The sequence below is a fragment of the Armigeres subalbatus genome, chromosome 1 (assembly GCF_024139115.2).
Source record: "Armigeres subalbatus isolate Guangzhou_Male chromosome 1, GZ_Asu_2, whole genome shotgun sequence".
Lineage (NCBI taxonomy): Eukaryota > Metazoa > Arthropoda > Insecta > Diptera > Culicidae > Armigeres > Armigeres subalbatus.
The window spans coordinates 248,168,335-248,185,980 of record NC_085139.1 but is presented as its reverse complement, the minus strand read 5'-3'; the positions used below and the strand labels follow the sequence as shown (position 1 = coordinate 248,185,980).

Sequence of the window (17,646 nt, the reverse complement as noted above, 5' to 3'; positions counted from 1 at the left end):
GTTCCAATAGTTGGGATTCGATTTTAATCGAGGTTGCAAATCTTTAGCATGATAATAAAGCCCCAAATACAATGTCGGCGGAACAGAAACGGAAACGGCAAATTTGACAGTTAGCCCATATATTTTCCGTCAAATTTGCCGTTTCCGTTCCGCTGACATTGTGTTTGTGTAATTCAACAAAATAACCAGATTTTTTTTGTGATACATATCTATCTCACCAGGAGTAGATACTTCATTCAAAAAGTGTGACATGGGGGTGAGCGGAGTATAAAATGCTATTTCAACGGATCTTCCCTAAGGTGCGTTCAGTGAAGTCTCTGGAATGTTGCTTTCAGCTATGTGGGTTCTCTTTTCGCCAGCGTTTGGAGGGGAGGCGCTGTAGCCAGTGTAATGAATGATTTAGTTTCCCATAATAGTTTTCATACAAACTGTTCTTAATCAGTTTTTGTTCAAATCGGCTTTTGGAGGACACTCGGAGCATGGGACATAATCAAGTGAGCGTGGTGGAGCTGGGTAGTTTTTTTAACCACCCTACTAATATTCTTTGTTTTTTCATAAATACGACACCAATACTACTACAGTATATGACAGTTTGTATTGTACCAACACTTTCAAAGCTTTGTTTTGGTACTTCACCCACCTTCACCTTAATGATTCGATCGTGTAATAAAATAGGTTAACCTTGTCTTCTAGACATTAAAATTGTTGGAAAATTGTTCAAAATGGTGGTGGATAGCGGTTCAGTGGAGTTGGTTTCCTGCTTAGCGCACAGGCTGCACTCATCAAATGGGAGCCAATTAATTAAGATTCAGAAAACGGGTAAGCAACCTCACGATAGTCCGTTGTTATGCGTCGACCGATATTGTCGAATTACAGGACAAGGAAAATTACTACAGTGGGCTGAATGCCGTTGTGGATAAAATTCCGAAAGGTGGCATCAAGATCTACATGGGCGACTTCAATGCGAATATCAACACGGACTATGAGCGTGTCATGGGACGTCATGGTCTTGGATTAATGAGTGAATACGGTGAGCTGTTTGCATAATGCTGTGGCAATAACGACATGGAATAACGATGGAAGGAAAGCTCTTTCCCCATCGGCCAGTGCACAAAGTCACGTGGGTCTCCCGTGATGGACAAACTGAACTGACAACTGACATTTGCTGTTTGCCCTGTTTGGGTACACTATAAAAAAAATACACGAGAGGACCGTGTGTTCTACACATGAATTTGCGCATGTTGTCAAAGCAAATCAATATCACGTGTAAAACATATGACATCGCTCATTCGAAACTCTGCATTTGTTTATAAACAAACCACACGGTATTAACGTGTAAAACAAATAGAATTCTGTTGCTTGACTTGCCAGAGTCACTTGTTTGATATGTGATATCGAAATGTATTCGTGTTGAATTTCGTTTGTTATAACAAGTGAATTTCATGTTTTCTTTCATATTTAAATGATAATGATGATTGCATATCCGTCCGGAATCCGATTTCCGTCAGCGGATCGAAATCCATTTCGAAAAACAGTTTTCATAACTTCAACTATTACATGATTAGAAAAACCGTCTCTCGTTGGTTTTCGAAACCATGACGGAAATCGCATTCCGAACAGATAAAATAAAATTCGAACAAGTTAGATTAAAATGTAGGTGATTGTATTTATTATTTTTAGAAATGCTGAACCACACCAACCAGCATTAACGAACTGAGGCCGAAGAGTTTGTTCTAGGACAGGTAAGTGCTTTCATCTTCCGGAATCTGCAACCAATGAATAAGATTCTCATCATCTACACAGATCACCAAGAAATTCAAAGGATTGCTGCCGGAAAACGTGATTGGTTCGGTGCTGATGCCTACCAATAACAGGAAGCCGCCATGAAGTACGTACGTCGCAAAGGATATTCCGAGGAACCGATACTGAGGATTCGTCGTTGTTTTTATGAAAAACAAATGCAGCAGCAGCAGGAGGAGAACATGCAATAAATAAGAAAATGCACCAAGTTAGTATGTTCCGATTAGATTCAACACCAACGAGGAGCCACAGCAGGTCAGCCAGTTTTCCCAGAGCAAGAAATTCAATTTTGAAATATTGATATAAGTATATATTCAAATAAAATATTCAACTTACTTCTGTATTGTTTTTGTTTTTCAACCGTATAATAGAAATCGCATTCCGAATGGATCAAATGAAATAAAAACAAATTATTATTTTTAAAAAAATCTACATTTTTTACAGTTTTCAACTATATAGAATAAAAAGATTTCGAGAACTTTATTGTACATAGATTTGTAGGCGTATACTCATATTTACCTAAGACAGCAGTTTAGTTCAAATTTGGTAAACTTCACTTCGTCTATTTATGTGCGAAGTTGTTTGTTCCACACATGCCGCAATGTCTTCTGCCACTGAACAGTGAAATGCCTCTTCCTTCCACCACCGCTTTATAACCATAATGGAAACACGAATATATTTCTTCATAAATAATATTCAAACATAGTATTTTTCTTCTTTATTGAAGTGGTATTTAATATAAAAGTATAGTTCACTATCACTGATAGCTGAAAATTGTTACAACCTTTTCGAAACATGCATGAACATGTGCGATTTTATTGGAATGATGACAATTGTCTCATCAGAATCCATACCTAAATTCGTTTCAATTGATTCATAACATATTTAAGATAAACATATGACATCGTGGTGTATCAAGTATGAAATTTTTTATAAACATTGTCATTTGAACTGAGTTTGTAAAGAACATCGCAGTGATGTGAAATACATTAAACTTGATGGTGTAACTTGGAATGAAATATCATCATTTTGAAACATATGAGTGGAACGTGTATTTGTTATGGGTATTCATGGATATGCATATCATATCGTGGTGTATCAATAATGAATTCGGATACTAACTTTGTCATTTGAAATAAGAATGTCAAGAACATCATAGTGATGTGGATTACACCAGAGTTCATGGTGTCAGCTGATTGAAAATATCCATATTCCGAAAAACATGAATCGAACGTGTATTTTTTTATCAGTGTAGGTTTGTTTGCTGCACTCTGGAAAAAAATAATACTAAATAGATTAAAAGTCATTCTAATTAGGCTTTCAGCGATCGTGTACGTACACGTACGTTTCACTCACACTTTTACTCGGTTTGTTTGCAACCACGAGCAGCTGTCACGGCAAAATCAAATGGCATTGTTTGCAACCACGAACCTGTGTTCGTGTTGGTGAGAAATGTCGGCGAGACCCTAATAGGCCAGAGTCTATTATATATAGAGTTACGCAAAGAGTGAAGCCAAATCTACCTATTGAACTGTCAAACCGTCTACCTATCGAGCAAAGTAAACAAATGCTTGTTGGTAAGGCGGAAGTATTGTTATCGCCTGATGATTATTATGGCGAATTAAAACTCATGAATTGAAATGTATTAGATTTGTTCTAGAAACAGCTTCAAAAAACTTCAATACACCCCCCAATAAAGTTGCAACATGTGTTTGCACTCTGTAGGTGACTTTGGTTATCGAATTAAAAAGTTTTAGAAGTGATCACTCCCGTGAAGTCACTTGAAGGGTTGAACAAAAATGAAAGTTTTCAACATAATAACAAGAACATCATTCAGAATAAGAGTAAGAAGATCCTCTTTGCGCAACTCTATATAATAGACTCTGTAATAGGCTATTCGCCTGGTTGACCCCGGCTTCGTTTAAATTCAGGCTATACTCTGTTAGTATAACTTTCATATATACAAGAATAGTATAAGGCGACGTTATCGAAAACAGTATTCTTGGTTGGTTTTTGTTTTGGTTTGAATGATTCATCTTTTCGAAATGAATTAAGAAATGAGAACAGCTTAGGGAAACAATTTTGCAAGCAATATTTATTATCTATACAACGACTTTTTGGCACAACAATGTATCCATCGAAACCAGCTTCAGTAATCTGTGTACATATTTGAGAATACTTGCGTGGTGTCCATTAAAAGAACATCTCCATCGTATAGACGCATTGTGGCAATAGTTACCTCGTCCGAAAAGTTCACATGCCCTGGAGTCTCGAATATAGTTTATCCAGAAGCTCTTGCTCTCTTCACGTCCGGCGGTATCGCGTTCCTGTCCAGTAAAAAGTGTGTCCGTGGAGCTTTTCCGTTTTTCCATGGCCATTTAGAAGCACATTTTTGAGCATCGGAGTATTCATCAAACCTGCTAATAATTCCAAATTGTTTAGCATGTTCGAAAGTTCCTGTTCTTTGACGTGAAACTTTACTTACTTCTACACGGTTTAATTAGAGGTTTATCCAGCAGTTGTGCATCTTCCTTTTGCACCATGATTTTGACTTCTTCTCCATAAGCCTCTAGTGCCGAACGAGGTGCCGACGAACCACCATTCAAAAAGTAACAGGATAATCGCTTTGCACGGTTTCTTCCTCTATATTATTTGCGGCATTTCAATAGTAAAATTCAGCAGGATTTTTTTACCTCTAGGTCTCATACAGATCTTCGGGAAGGGTATCGGATCGAACTTCTGAAATCATAATATTTACAATAAGCGATATTTCATCGGAATATTATTCTAAAACCTACCATCAATATGTCATCCACAACACCGTAAATCTGTATCCGTTCTTCTGCATATTGTTACATTTACGGATGAGGACCGGCAGCTTCCAAACGGTGAAACACATCCGGGACCAAACATAACCGTTTTTTTAGCTGACAGGGAAATTACAGAAAAACTTATGCACCGATAGAATAGTTGTGCCGAATTCAGCGATAGGTTAAATGATAAACTTGAAAGGTATACTATTTAAACAAAGCTTAGAATAAACTTCAAAAATATAAAAACGGATTTGTTTTTATACTTTGCTAGGATTATTCTATTTCTGAGTGTGCAGGAACAGCAACAGTTTTTTTTTTTGTCGTTTCGTCGGCATTACCCAGGGCAGCTCTGAGACTAGTTGTGTTGATGTCGTTGTCCCGTCGCTGCTGCTCATACTTTCGACAATGCAAGACAAAATTTTCAAAACGACTTATCTGCTTTTGTAAACAAAGATTCAAACGACGATTTGACGAATCTGATAACTCTCCCACGCAAACCAACACCACCAATAGGTAGATGAAGGATTCCTCTACCTGTTCATGGTGTTGGTTTCCGTGAGAGAGCTATCAGATTCGCCAAATCGTCGTTTGAATCTTTGTTTACAAAAGCAGATAAGTCGTTTTGAAAATTTTGTCTTGAATGGAGGATAACACGCTGCACGTTGATGATGGTTCCGCAGCACTCGCAAATTGGCGGGGTATCCTTCTTCAGTAGGGGTTCTCCTTATCCGTGCGGTAAGATGCGCGGCTACAAAGCAAGACCATGCCGAGGGTGGCTGGGTTCGATTCCCGGTGCCGGTCCAGACAGTTTTCGGATTGGAAATTGTCTCGACTTCCCTGGGCATGAAAGTATCATCGTGTTAGCCTCATGATATACAAATGCAGAAATGGTAACTTGGCTTAGAAACCTCCCAGTTAATAACTGTGGAAGTGCATAATGAACACTAAACTGCGAGGCGGCAATGTCTCAGTGGGGGACGTAATACTAATGAAGAAGAAGAATTAGATCCTTCTTCAGTAAGAACGTATGACTCAGCCTCGTATGGCCAATTCTAAGTCGGGTCAACGCACGCTGGTCTGCTGGACTAATCTGATCTCTCCACCTGAGCGTATCGTCCTTAATTTCTCTCAGTTTCACGTCTCGAGAATTGTGTCACTGATAGTTCCAGCACCATCGTATCGCCTGCTTCACCGCTCTCAAAGCGTCTTCACCAGGAATGGGTACATCGATTGCGGGCTGTTTCCGAGCCTCGTTTGTTAGTTGGCCTTGGTATTTCCACTAATGCCGGCGTGTCCCGGTATCCAGCAAAATCGGACGAGTTTGTTGCACACTAGATTTTCTATCTCCTGTATCCACGGGTGTTTTGATGTCCCGGACTTCAATGCCAACAGGCAGCTGGCCGAATCTGTAAGGATCACCATCTCACCACTGATATTCGGGGTCGTAACCGCTCTCTTGATTGCATACGCCTCCGCAGAGAAGACACTGCATGCTTGCCTAAAGCTGAAGGAATCTCACTTGTCATAATCTGCAGGAATCTGCAAGGCCGGTCATGTGGAATGCGGCTCCTACCGCGTTATCAGATTTTGAGCCATCAGTGTAGATCACAGTCGACCTACGAAATCTTGTCGAGAGCAATAAGGTACCAGTCAAAACGATTAATGCAAGAGATGGCGTTTTTTCAGTGGTAGTAAAATCGAAATTTCATCACTATGTATAAAACTACTAATCAGTGCAAACTAAGTGCAGGAGATAATCTTTTCACCTCATACTTCATTCCTTATCACTACTTTCTTCTAAAACACTTCCAATTTCCATAAATTTGCGAAATACCTTATTGTACACACCAAATTTTTTTCGCCGAAAATCAGCAAAATTTTGCTGAATTCTGCCGAGCTGAATGATCAGCAATCTTTTCAGCAAAAAATAATTACTAAAAATATCAGCAAAGTGAGTGTCATTTCATTCGACAACTTTTTACTGAATCATCAGCAAATTGAAAAAGTTTGCTGAAAATTCAGTAGGTTCGGTCATTACACGATGATTTGACAGCACCTTACTGATATAATTCAGCAAAACAAATCGAAATGCTGATATCATCCGTTTTTCAGTCATGCATAAAATGTTATCAAAATAAATTAGCTTTTCAATGTTTTTGTATATTTATTTTTATATTCGTATATTTATATATTCAGTATACTGATCGCTTTTCGTGCCGCTGCTCGAGCTTCCTGAAATTAAGCCAACGCCTCGGGGTGGCCCGGATCACCTTGCTGTAGACGTCGGAGGGATCGGAGGCATTTTCGCCGGTATCGAATTGCATCTTTCGCCTTTCGAATGGATTTTGTTGCTGCTGCCAGTATCTTCTCGGTGAAGCTGTTAACGTTCCACTCGGAATCTGACCGGATGGTTTCAGCCGTAAGCCGCTCGTATAGCGATCGGCCGGTCGCCAGTATTTTGTTCAGCTTTGCGCGGGTGAGTAAATAAATCAGAAAGTGAAAGTTTGTTTCTCGTACAGTCGTGTTTCTCCAGTAAACGGATCGACCGGTCGTCGAAATTTAGTTTTGCTTTGTGCGGAAAGCGGAAATGATCGGCCGGTCGCCGTTATTTTGTTCTGTTTTGCGCGGGTTAAGTAAGTGCAGTGCGTGTTTCAGTCGTCGGGAAAATAATTAAATATCTATTTCGTATTCGGTGGCTCATGCGCATATATTCCGCTTTGCTCCGGTCGAGACAAGTGCGAAATTCAATCGGGCAAGTGAGTACAGAGTACTGCGCGTCCGTTCGGTCGTCCAAAACGTTTCTTCTCCGTTTTCGTATGTCACCGGGCGTGCATGGTTTAACATTTTTCTCGTGGCGAGCCAGCGAATTTGTGTCATTTCCCATCCCATAGATCGCATCACTTACCGAAGTGAATCCAGATAAATTATCCTTTGTAACTGAAACGATATCCTATCCCAAGACAATCGTGGAGATGCAGAGGTATACTCGGTCTCTAGTAGCAACGAAAGTCGGACTAACAATCCTTCCCTTCCTATATGACTGTAAGGACGCGGCCGGCGCCGTTATTGACTTTAGATGTTTGAGCTCCCGAAACGTGTACATTAAGAATGGGTAGCTAGTCCCAAGCCCCATTTATTGTGTTCTCTGTACAATTTCGCAAGTTCTAGTCTATCACGGAATAGCAAATACGAATTGTACGGTCATAATGCTCATGCTCATGCTCAACCTTTTGTTCTTTCGACCTTTTGACTCAGATTTTATGTTTCGACCTTTTGTCCTACAACCTTTCAATATGCATTCTTAAGTTAACATAACACGTAATTCAACGAAGCTAATTCAGGTTACATGCCATTCAGGTCACTCTTACGTGAAAAGTGTCGTGGATGAGAACCATATTTGTTTTCATATAAATTTGTCGTGAAGATTGTTTACAATGCTGGTTTTCCGCAAATACCGAAGCTGCAATAACACTAACACAATCTCATTTAAATTGTTTACGAGTACATACAAACATATTCACCAAGATTTTTAGTAATAGTTACGTGAATTTCTGGTGAACAATACTAACGTCACGTAACAATCGTCTCTTGGTCAAGACAGATCAGTTACGTGATTTTTCACGTGAATATGACGTGATGATTATTTAGAGTGTAATGATAGCAGCTTTAAGGTACCCCGGGGCAAGTGGGACCTAAAAAACGCTAGTTCAGCAAAATTGTTAACGCATACTTAGAAAACAGGTTATTTCAGAACATTAACCACTGATACACCATTATATGCTCCCATTGTTGAAGTGTAGAGGTGTTGGAGGCCATGTATTCAATTACAAAAATATTGGTAGCGCAAGAAATAAATTTACCTTCAGAACCCACTTACCCCTTCAAACTAGAGATGGGCAAAACAGCTCATTGCAGTGAGCGGATCTGATCCGTTCAGCTCATTGAAAAGAGTCAGCTCCTTGGATCAGCTCTTCAGTTCTTTAATGCTACATATAATAAAACATAATTGTTAATATTATTATTTTAATTATTGTTCAAAAATTTGAAAAATTTATGTCATTCATTAATTTATTCATTCATTCATCATTCATCTATTTACCTTTCTTTGAATTTTTTAAAATGTTAAGCTACAGTGAGGTAATAATTTCTATTGAAAAACCGACAATTTTAAACTAATAACATTTATTACGCTTTTTCTGACCGTCTAGTTTTGAAGTCTAGGAGAACCATAACATTTATTTCTATACAAAAAACTAACTCAACATTATTTTCTATTCATAATTCTAAGTTGCATTTTATTGATAACGTTTCTCACATCGTTAATTTAAATAATTCAGTCCCTAGTCTCTGATATGTATATGAACCATATCACGTGTCATAAGTTTTCTCTTCATACTGGGTGCAGTAAATCAAAACCTTGTTTGCGCGCGCTTCTAACCCTTCTAACCATGCGTAGTTGACTAGTTGACATTTTCATACAAGCGAGCCCATTCATCTATATTGGTTCCCGAAATGCGAGAGAAATAAAAACAAGAGAGTAAAAAAATACAGAGCACGGTGCTACAAACAAACCGAGTGCACATGTAGCAGTATGCTGGCGGGAAAACCCGGCGCAAGCAAAAGATCCGCTCCGTGCAAGACACAGCACCCAGCTCGGTTCGTTTGAACCACACGGTTCGCTCGCTAGAATCGGTCGCGACTGATCCGGATCGAGATCCGTGTCGCACGGATCTGAGCTAGTGGCGCAGCTCTCGCTTCCATGTCACAGCAATTTCGAGCTGGACGACGACATGAGCGGAACTGAGAGTTCTTCGGATCTTCGGATCTTTTGCTTAGTACGGTTCGTTCGCTACCGCACTACTAGGTATCTTTTGTGTGTCCGTTCGTAGCGCCGAGTATGTGGGTATGGGTTAAGAAATAGGCGGCAAGCTAGATTATTTTTGCTTGTGTGTTTCTTATTCCTCTCTGCAGCAGAAATGATTTCTGTTGCTTGGCTAGATGGTTCTGTCGCTTGGCTCGATGGTGCTTGAGGTGCAAATAATAAACGATCAGCACGTGCGCGGTACTGGACTGGAATGCTCATACAAGCTCGCTTGTGTTGTGTACCGCGAGCGTGGTATTTTCGTTTGTGCTGTACAAAATACAACAGCGCGCGTACTCGAGTGCGTACGCTCGAGGGAGTTTCTCTAGGCGCGTATTTGACAATGATTTCATCAATTTAAAGTGAGCTGCTGAGCTGGGCTTCTTTAAAAAAGATCCATGGCTCATCAGCTCAATGTAAGGAAGCGAATCTTTGGAACAGCTCCTGAGCGGAGCGCCCACCTCTACTTCAAACGGGGCAAGTGGGACCTATTCTGTTTTCTACTGTCGAACGAAACTAATTTGAGGAATGTAGATATACTGATCATATTATTTTTGAGTATTAGTATTTTCAGATCATGGATGGAGATTGGTTGCATGTCGGACTTTATTTTTGCAACAAGAAAAGGATTATAATCATAGCAGGAATGAAAACAAGACAGCCGATTTGCTGCGATTTGCTGTTGTCTTGTTCTTCATGAGCTTACTTTTGTACCATATGTTTTAGGTGGCAAGCAAATCTTCATTCACTTTTTGTATGAATAAATATTTCTCTTTTTATTCCCGTAATGCTGGGTAGACACCTTTACGTGGTGTGTTACGGGGTAAGATCTACCATGGTCACATTGCCAGCTACAGGCAAATCCTGACCCAACGAAAACCTTCCCCAATTTCCAATTCTGTAGTGCTTATGAAATTGTCGGTAAGTCATTAAGTAAATACTACACTAATCCTTCCTTCCAACTTCCTAGATGCTTCCCAACCGCAGATAGTAATACTCATGTCCCTGTAATGTTTTTCTTAGATTGGAATCAAGGATTTAACCCCCCTTGATTTCTGATAGCAGTCTGGAAAAGCATTTCAAAAATAACATGAGTATAATTAAAGTGTCCAATCTTCTAATGCTGTGCTAGCGCTTCTTTTATTTTCAGAATTGTCATCACATCTGTTACCGAGGAAAGAAGCTGACGTTACCGTCTACTAATGATGATTTTCTTCTTCTTTTCTTATTTATAGTGAACGTAGTTATTCTGATTTCTGAACACGACGTCAACCATCACTTGCCGAATGGAGCATTTCATAACTTTTAAATAGCTTCGCTCCCAACGAAAAATTCATTAATATAATATTTGATTATTATTTATACTAACTGGAAGCGTTTGGTACGGGAGGTCCACGCTTTCTTCCTATCCCCTCGATTTCATGGTAAGGATCGACTTTAAGGGTTTACAAATTCTTAAGTCGCTCAGTATCTAGAAATCATCTCTGCGGTACATACTGCGTAGTTGGCCTGGCCGTATGAAAAGAAAAATGACGGAATTTAGAAACCGTCATTTTCCAGGATGCTTTCAAGTATTGGCTGCGCAAGTATGAGATTAGATTAGATTAGATTAGAGAATAAATATTTCTCTTTTTAGAACTCAAATTATTACATAAATCAATACTTCAGAAAAAACGTTTTTATACGCAGTATTTTTATGCGCAGTATTTTTAATTTGTAACAGAACAAAACTGCCAATTTATGTGTTAAGCACTTTATTTATCTGAAAATCTGATGCGAATTTTTAAAATAACAAAACGCAAGACAAATTCTGTTGTCCTATTGTAGAATAAATAGATTATTTGCACTGTGAACAGAAGAAGTATAGTTATAGCCATTGCTCTTCTTCATGCGGGATATAATTTTCAGAATGTAAAATACACATTTGCTAAATAACTGTACAATATTTTTTAAAAACTAAATCAAACTGTATCTGATTCAGATCCATATGATACATTAAGGACGAAGTAATTTTTCACTAGACAGCCATATAAAAACAAATAAAATAGCTTTATCGAAAATGTTATTCAAATATGTCCCACTTGCCCCATGTATGTTTAAATTCAAGGGCAAATGAAAATGGCAGATTTTGGCATTAATTTAAAAATTTAAGTCGTTTTCGATGTCACACAATTATTTAATTGCTCAAAATATTCACTTTCCACATCAATGATAAATTTAGAAACGACTATTTCTAGGAACTTTTTTCAAATGGGCGTACATGATTCTGACCTTGATTTTTGGAACGGCGACTGTGCTCTTCAATAATACCATTTTGGTGAACTTATGTGCCTAACAGAAAGAATAGATTCCGAACTATCTGGTAGTAACGTTTGTTAAACGAAATGTGCTGAATTGAGAGAATACTAACCGTTTCAAATTTCAAGGTCAAATACAGTTACGCCTATTTGAAAAATGTTCCTAGATTTAGTTGCAAATCCTTTGAATTTAAATAAAAGTAGTAGATTTTCCTGGTAGTTCAAAGTCATGATTTATTTATTTATTTATTTAAGGCCTACATCAACAGACTACTTATGTCCTAATGATGGTAATAAAAAAAAGATATAAGATATAAGTATACATATCGTCAAAAACTTTTTAAAAAAATGGACACAAACACTAAAACAGCTATCTATTGCGAAGTGAAAAATTCTTTGAATCTTCGACGCAGCGTCTGACGAGGCAGGTTGAAGTCGAATATTGTAGAAACCCTGTTGAATATACGCTGTAATCCTTCAATACTACCGTTCATACTGTAGTTAGTCCGACGAAATGGCATTCTTAACATAGCGTTATTGCGAAGTGTTCTCGGCTGTACGTTAATATTAATCTGTTCCAAAATGTCACTACAATCTATTCGGCCTTGCAAAACGTCTGCAACAAGTACAGCTCGAGCGGTGTTACGGCGTTCTCTTAGCGGCTCCAGATCGATAAGCCGTAGTCTACGCAGAGCAAATCGTAGGAAGCGTCGTTGCACGGACTCAATTCGTTCGGCACCGTTCGTATAATTGGGATTCCAAACGGCGGAGCAATACTCCAGTATCGACCGCACCAGTGAGCAATACAAAGACTTTAGACAGTAAATGTCAGAAAATTCTTTACCCATCCGAAAGATGAAGCCCAGGGTTTTGGAAGCCTTATCTACAACGTATGAGATATGCATTTTGTACGTCAGCTGGGAATCCAAAATTACGCCCAAGTCTTTGACATGACTCAGACGTTCTATGCTGGTATTCAAAAGCGTGTAGTCGAATCTAACGGGATTTTTAATCCGAGAAAAAGTGATCATCGAGCATTTTGCCGGATTGACTATCATACGGTTGACGTTACACCAATTGGCAAAGGATTCTAACTGACGTTGAAGGAAATAGCAATCTTCGATGGATTGGATTTGCAAGAACATTTTCAGGTCATCAGCATACGATAGGCGGGGAGCTTCGAGTACAAAATTCACGTCATTGAAATATAGTAGGAAGACTAACGGACCCAAATGACTTCAAGCAATAGCATTAGTATGGTGCCTCAAATGGTTTTGATTCCAAATATTTTTGTGTCGGGTGAATTCGTTTATAGTTCTGCTTCATCTTTCTAGAACATTGTTGACATTAAAAACGTTCATCGATTCATCTGCAGTCATAGTACCCACTTACCCCGTATTTTCACTTGCCCCGGGGTACCTTACATCAAATTATGCTGTCGATTATCTAAAGTGTGTTATTTACGAAAATTAAAAGCAATCCGCAAAGGGGTTATGCACAAAGTACGTCACGCTCCTAGGGGGGAAGGGGGTTTCGAGCAGCGTGACGACCCATACAAAAATTTTAAAGGTTTATTACAAAAACTGTGATGAAGGGGGGAGGGGGGTTGAAAATTGCCAAATTTTGCGTGACGTACTTTATGAATCTTCCCAAACAAAATGTTATTGGTGTTATGAATGCTCGTAAAAGTAATCTAATTGAATACTCATTTTGATATCAAATTAAGAATCTTATAATATCAAATTTAGTACTTACAATCATGTTGATTTCATTGACAGCAAAATTTGTTTTCAGTATGATTTCACAGTGTAAAAATATGCTCTTATTTCTGTTGTGTTAACCGTTAATCCATACAAAACGAGATCAACTGGAGTAATCAAATAATTGACATCATTGTCGTATCCCAGCCGAATTGGTTGGACGAATCCGCCATTGAATAGCGGTGCGACATTCCTGTAGAGATAATAATAATAATGATGGAAGGGCGCCTTCCGCAGAAGTTGAACTAAAGGCAGAACGGGAGCGTAATGCTGTACTAACGTCCAAGTTGAAGAAGATGAAGGCTCGAAATAGGGAGCTGATAAACTCAAAAGTTAGTGGCCCATCACCCAGGTATTCGCGTATTCAGTCTACTAATACTTCTGACAATCAGCAAACTGAAAACGAGTCACTATCTGCTTCTATAAATAACCTGTCATTCGCTACCCTGAACGTTCCGGAATGTAAGCCCTTGAACGATGAGGACGAAATTAAGATCTTTTGAGACTTGGCGCACATTGTTGGAGGCTTCTATGCAACTCGTAGGAGTTACAAATGAGAGAATTAAAATGAGTATTTTCCAAATCAAAGCTGGTCCTAAGCTTCTTGATATTTTGGAGAATACGAGTTCCTCATGTAGCTCTGCAAGTTTTGACATTTCTCCGTATTCGAATGCTATGGATCGCCTCCGGGATTATTTTGGTTCGCGGGATTATACCTTGCTACAACGACAAAAGCTTCGTTTCCTTACTCAGATGATTGGGGAATCGGATGTAAAGTATGTGAAGCGGGTTATCAACTTAACTAAATTGTGCGACTACAATGAGAGCCAAACTCTGGAGAACGTTGCGGATGTCATTCAATCCCATGCGCTCAACCTGAACGTTCGCGAGTTAGGTAGGAAAGTACTGAGAAAAAGGTGGCACCATTCCAGCATTATTAGAAAAGTTCGAGGTATTGAAATTGGCAAATTAAATGAGGAGTTGTTCGCAAAATCCCACATGTCCCAACAAGCTCAAGTTGCTGCAGTATCTGCCAGCTCAACGATTTCGACTCGACCTCGGACATATGATTCTCATGTAGAATGTGAACGTCAACACCAGACACCCAGGTATGTAGCTTCCAAGTTCAGGACCAACAACCAGCAGTTTCATAACAACAGAGGTGGCTTTCGTCGCGAAACAACATCACAACCTAAGCAAAAATCGTGTTGGCGTTGTTTGGGGAGATACCATCTAGCCTCCGACTATTCGGCGATCGACAAGAACTGCCGAAATTGCCTTCGGAAGGGTCACCTAGCTCGAGCTTGCAATCAATCGCGAGTGCCACAAAAGCGCAAGTCTTCAGTCGAAGAAGAAGGGAATCCCATTGGACCAGCATCAAAAAAAATCGCTATGGTCTCCAAGGGAGAGTTTACGGAGGATACTAACGTAAGTGCTGATGATTAGACTTTATGCAGAAGGGATAACTTACCCAATTTTCTTTATCCTTATTTGTGTGCTTCACATAACACTACTATTCCATGCTTGAATTTAAATAAAAAAAATAAACAGTAAAACTAAACTGAAACCTTCAATGTGGATTTATTATTTTAGTTGATCTGTGTTTAGTGACATGAGTTTTTCACGTTGTTTCAGGCAACGGAGGTGATTGATAATGTTGTGACTAGTCAACAGACTTGGATTGATCATGGGGCTTATATTCAAGGACAAGTTGCTGGACAGTCCATTCCATTTCTGGTTGATTCTGGAGCTGAAGTAAACACAATCAACGGAGATGTTTTTCGGACAATTATGAACAATGTAGAATCTAGGGCAGCTATTTTTGATGTAAGAGCTGATAAATTGTTGAAAGGATATGCAGCCAAAGGAAAAATCGATGTCATAGCAACTTTTGTTGCTGAACTATTGTACTTCCAGTTGATAGCCGAAGTGAGCTCTCGCGACAATCGAGTTTTCTCCCGTTTCCTTTTGTCGCAACTACGTCGCGACTAGTGCGCATCATGGCGCACGGCGGTGGCATTGATGCGCACTAGTTGCGATGCAGTTGCGACATCAGGAAATAAGGAAAATCTCAATCGTCGCGAGAGCTCACTTCGGTTTTCAACTGGAAGCACAATATTTGTTTCCGCGGATCGCCCTATATATTTGGAGAAGTTTTACGCTATCGATGAAGCCAGGTCTCTTATTAGCAGGAACACCGCTCTTAGGTACAGTATTTTACAAGTAGGACTAGATGTACCGATTGTAGATGGTGTTACAATGGAACGTTGTCCTCTTCCCGGAGAAATTTTTACAATTTCGGGAGTTACGGAGTTTCCAAAATTCAATGTACCGCCCGTTATTCTGACGTATGACAAAGATAAACCCCCATCGAGAAATATTTATACAAATATCCCACCAGCTTTGAAAAAGGAAGTTAAACGTAGATTAGATGAACTGCTGTCAGCAGGAATTATTGAACAGGTTTGTGAAGATATGGATAAATCATTTTGTTCGTCGTTGCTTGTTGTTCCAAAAGGGAAAGATGATATTAGGTTAGTTTTCGTGTTATTAGCTTTATTTCTTATATTAATTTCAGTATTGTTTAATAGGCTAGTTGTGGATCTGAGGGGACCTAATAAGAACATCGTCAGAACTCCGTTCAAAATGCCAACGTTGGAAGCGATATTGGCAGAATTACATGGAGCCAGCTATTTCTCCACTCTCGACCTTTCAAGTGCATTTTTTCATGTAGTCTAGATGAAAAGTCTCGTCATCTAACAAATTTTTTGCGGGCGATGGTACTTACAGATTCAGAAGGTTACCATTCGGCCTTTGCAATGCCCCGGATATATTCCAGGAAATCTGTCAAACAGTTATACTCTCAGGTTGCAAAAGGAGTTGTTAATTACTTGGACGATTTTTGATATTCAGGTGCACTAAGGAAGAGCATGACGCAAACTTGGAAAAGGTGCTCCAACGTCTCCAAGAACACAATGTTTGCCTGAACCGTGAGAAGTGCGTTTTCGGAGAGACGTCAGTCAGGTTTCTGGGATTCAACATGTCTGATGAGGGCCTTATGATAGAGGAAGATAAACTAAAAGCTATCAAGAGCTTCCGTACTCCTGAAACACAGTCAGAGGTCAAAAGCTTTCTGGGCTTAGTAAATTTTGTGGAACGATTTATCCTAAGACGAGCAGATAAAACTGAGAAGCTGAGGAAGCTAGCTAAATCGGATTGCTTTTATTGGACCGAGGAGGAAGAGAGGGAATTTCAGTTTCTGAAGGACGACGCTCTTGTTGAAGTATTGAAGCTGGGCTATTTCTCAAGCGATGATGAAACCGATATTTTTGTAGACGCTTCACCCATTGGTCTCGGAGCAGTGCTTGTGCAATATGATAAGGAAGGGTCACCCAGAATAATTTCATGTGCTTCGAAAGCATTGACGGAGGCGGAAATGAAATATCCTCATACTCAGAAGGAGGCTTTAGCCATTGTCTGGGGAGTGGAGCGATTTTCCTTCTACTTGACTGGTAAATCCTTTTCTATCAGAACGGACTCTGAAGCGAATGAGTTTATCTTTGGCGAAGGCAGAAAAACCAGTAAGAGAGCTATTTCTAGGGCTGACGCCTGGGCTCTGAGGCTACAACCGTATGATTTTTCCGTAAAACGAATCCCTGGACATATGAACGTGGCAGATGTTCTTTCAAGGCTTATCAGTAAATCGCAATATGATGCTCCTTTTGATGAAACGGATGAAAAGCACGTTCTTTATGCACTGGATGCTGGAGCTATGGATATTTCCTGGAGCGACATCGAAAGGGCATCGGAGAGTGACACCGAATTGACATTGGTTAGGACAGCTATTGTCACAAATGACTGGCCGGAATCATTACGCCGATTTGAACTTCACAGATCTAGCCTACGTTTTGTCGGATCAACAGTTTTCAAGGAAGATAGAATAATTCTCCCTGAAGAACTACGTTGTCGAGCTCTAGAGGCAGCTCATCAAGGTCATCTTGGTACTGCTGCAATGAAACGAATAATTCGAGAATACTTTTGGTGGCCTGACGTCAGTGCCGCTGTTGATAAGTTTGTCAAATCTTGTCAAACATGTCTGTTAATCTCCAGAAGGA

General features: G+C 39.5%; 2 long non-coding RNA genes across 2 annotated transcripts; one reads left to right on the top strand and one right to left on the bottom strand.

Moving 5' to 3' along the window:
* The first annotated feature begins 1,297 nt into the window (after window positions 1-1,297).
* On the top strand, window positions 1,298-2,129 carry LOC134212547 (uncharacterized). Its single transcript, XR_009979295.1, has 3 exons — window positions 1,298-1,433; window positions 1,681-1,742; window positions 1,804-2,129. It is a non-coding gene; the product is annotated as an uncharacterized LOC134212547 (long non-coding RNA).
* LOC134212555 (uncharacterized) lies at window positions 1,647-3,048 on the bottom strand. Its single transcript, XR_009979296.1, has 2 exons — window positions 2,320-3,048; window positions 1,647-1,925 (listed from the first exon to the last, which is right to left on the bottom strand). It is a non-coding gene; the product is annotated as an uncharacterized LOC134212555 (long non-coding RNA).
* Window positions 3,049-17,646: the final 14,598 nt, after the last annotated feature.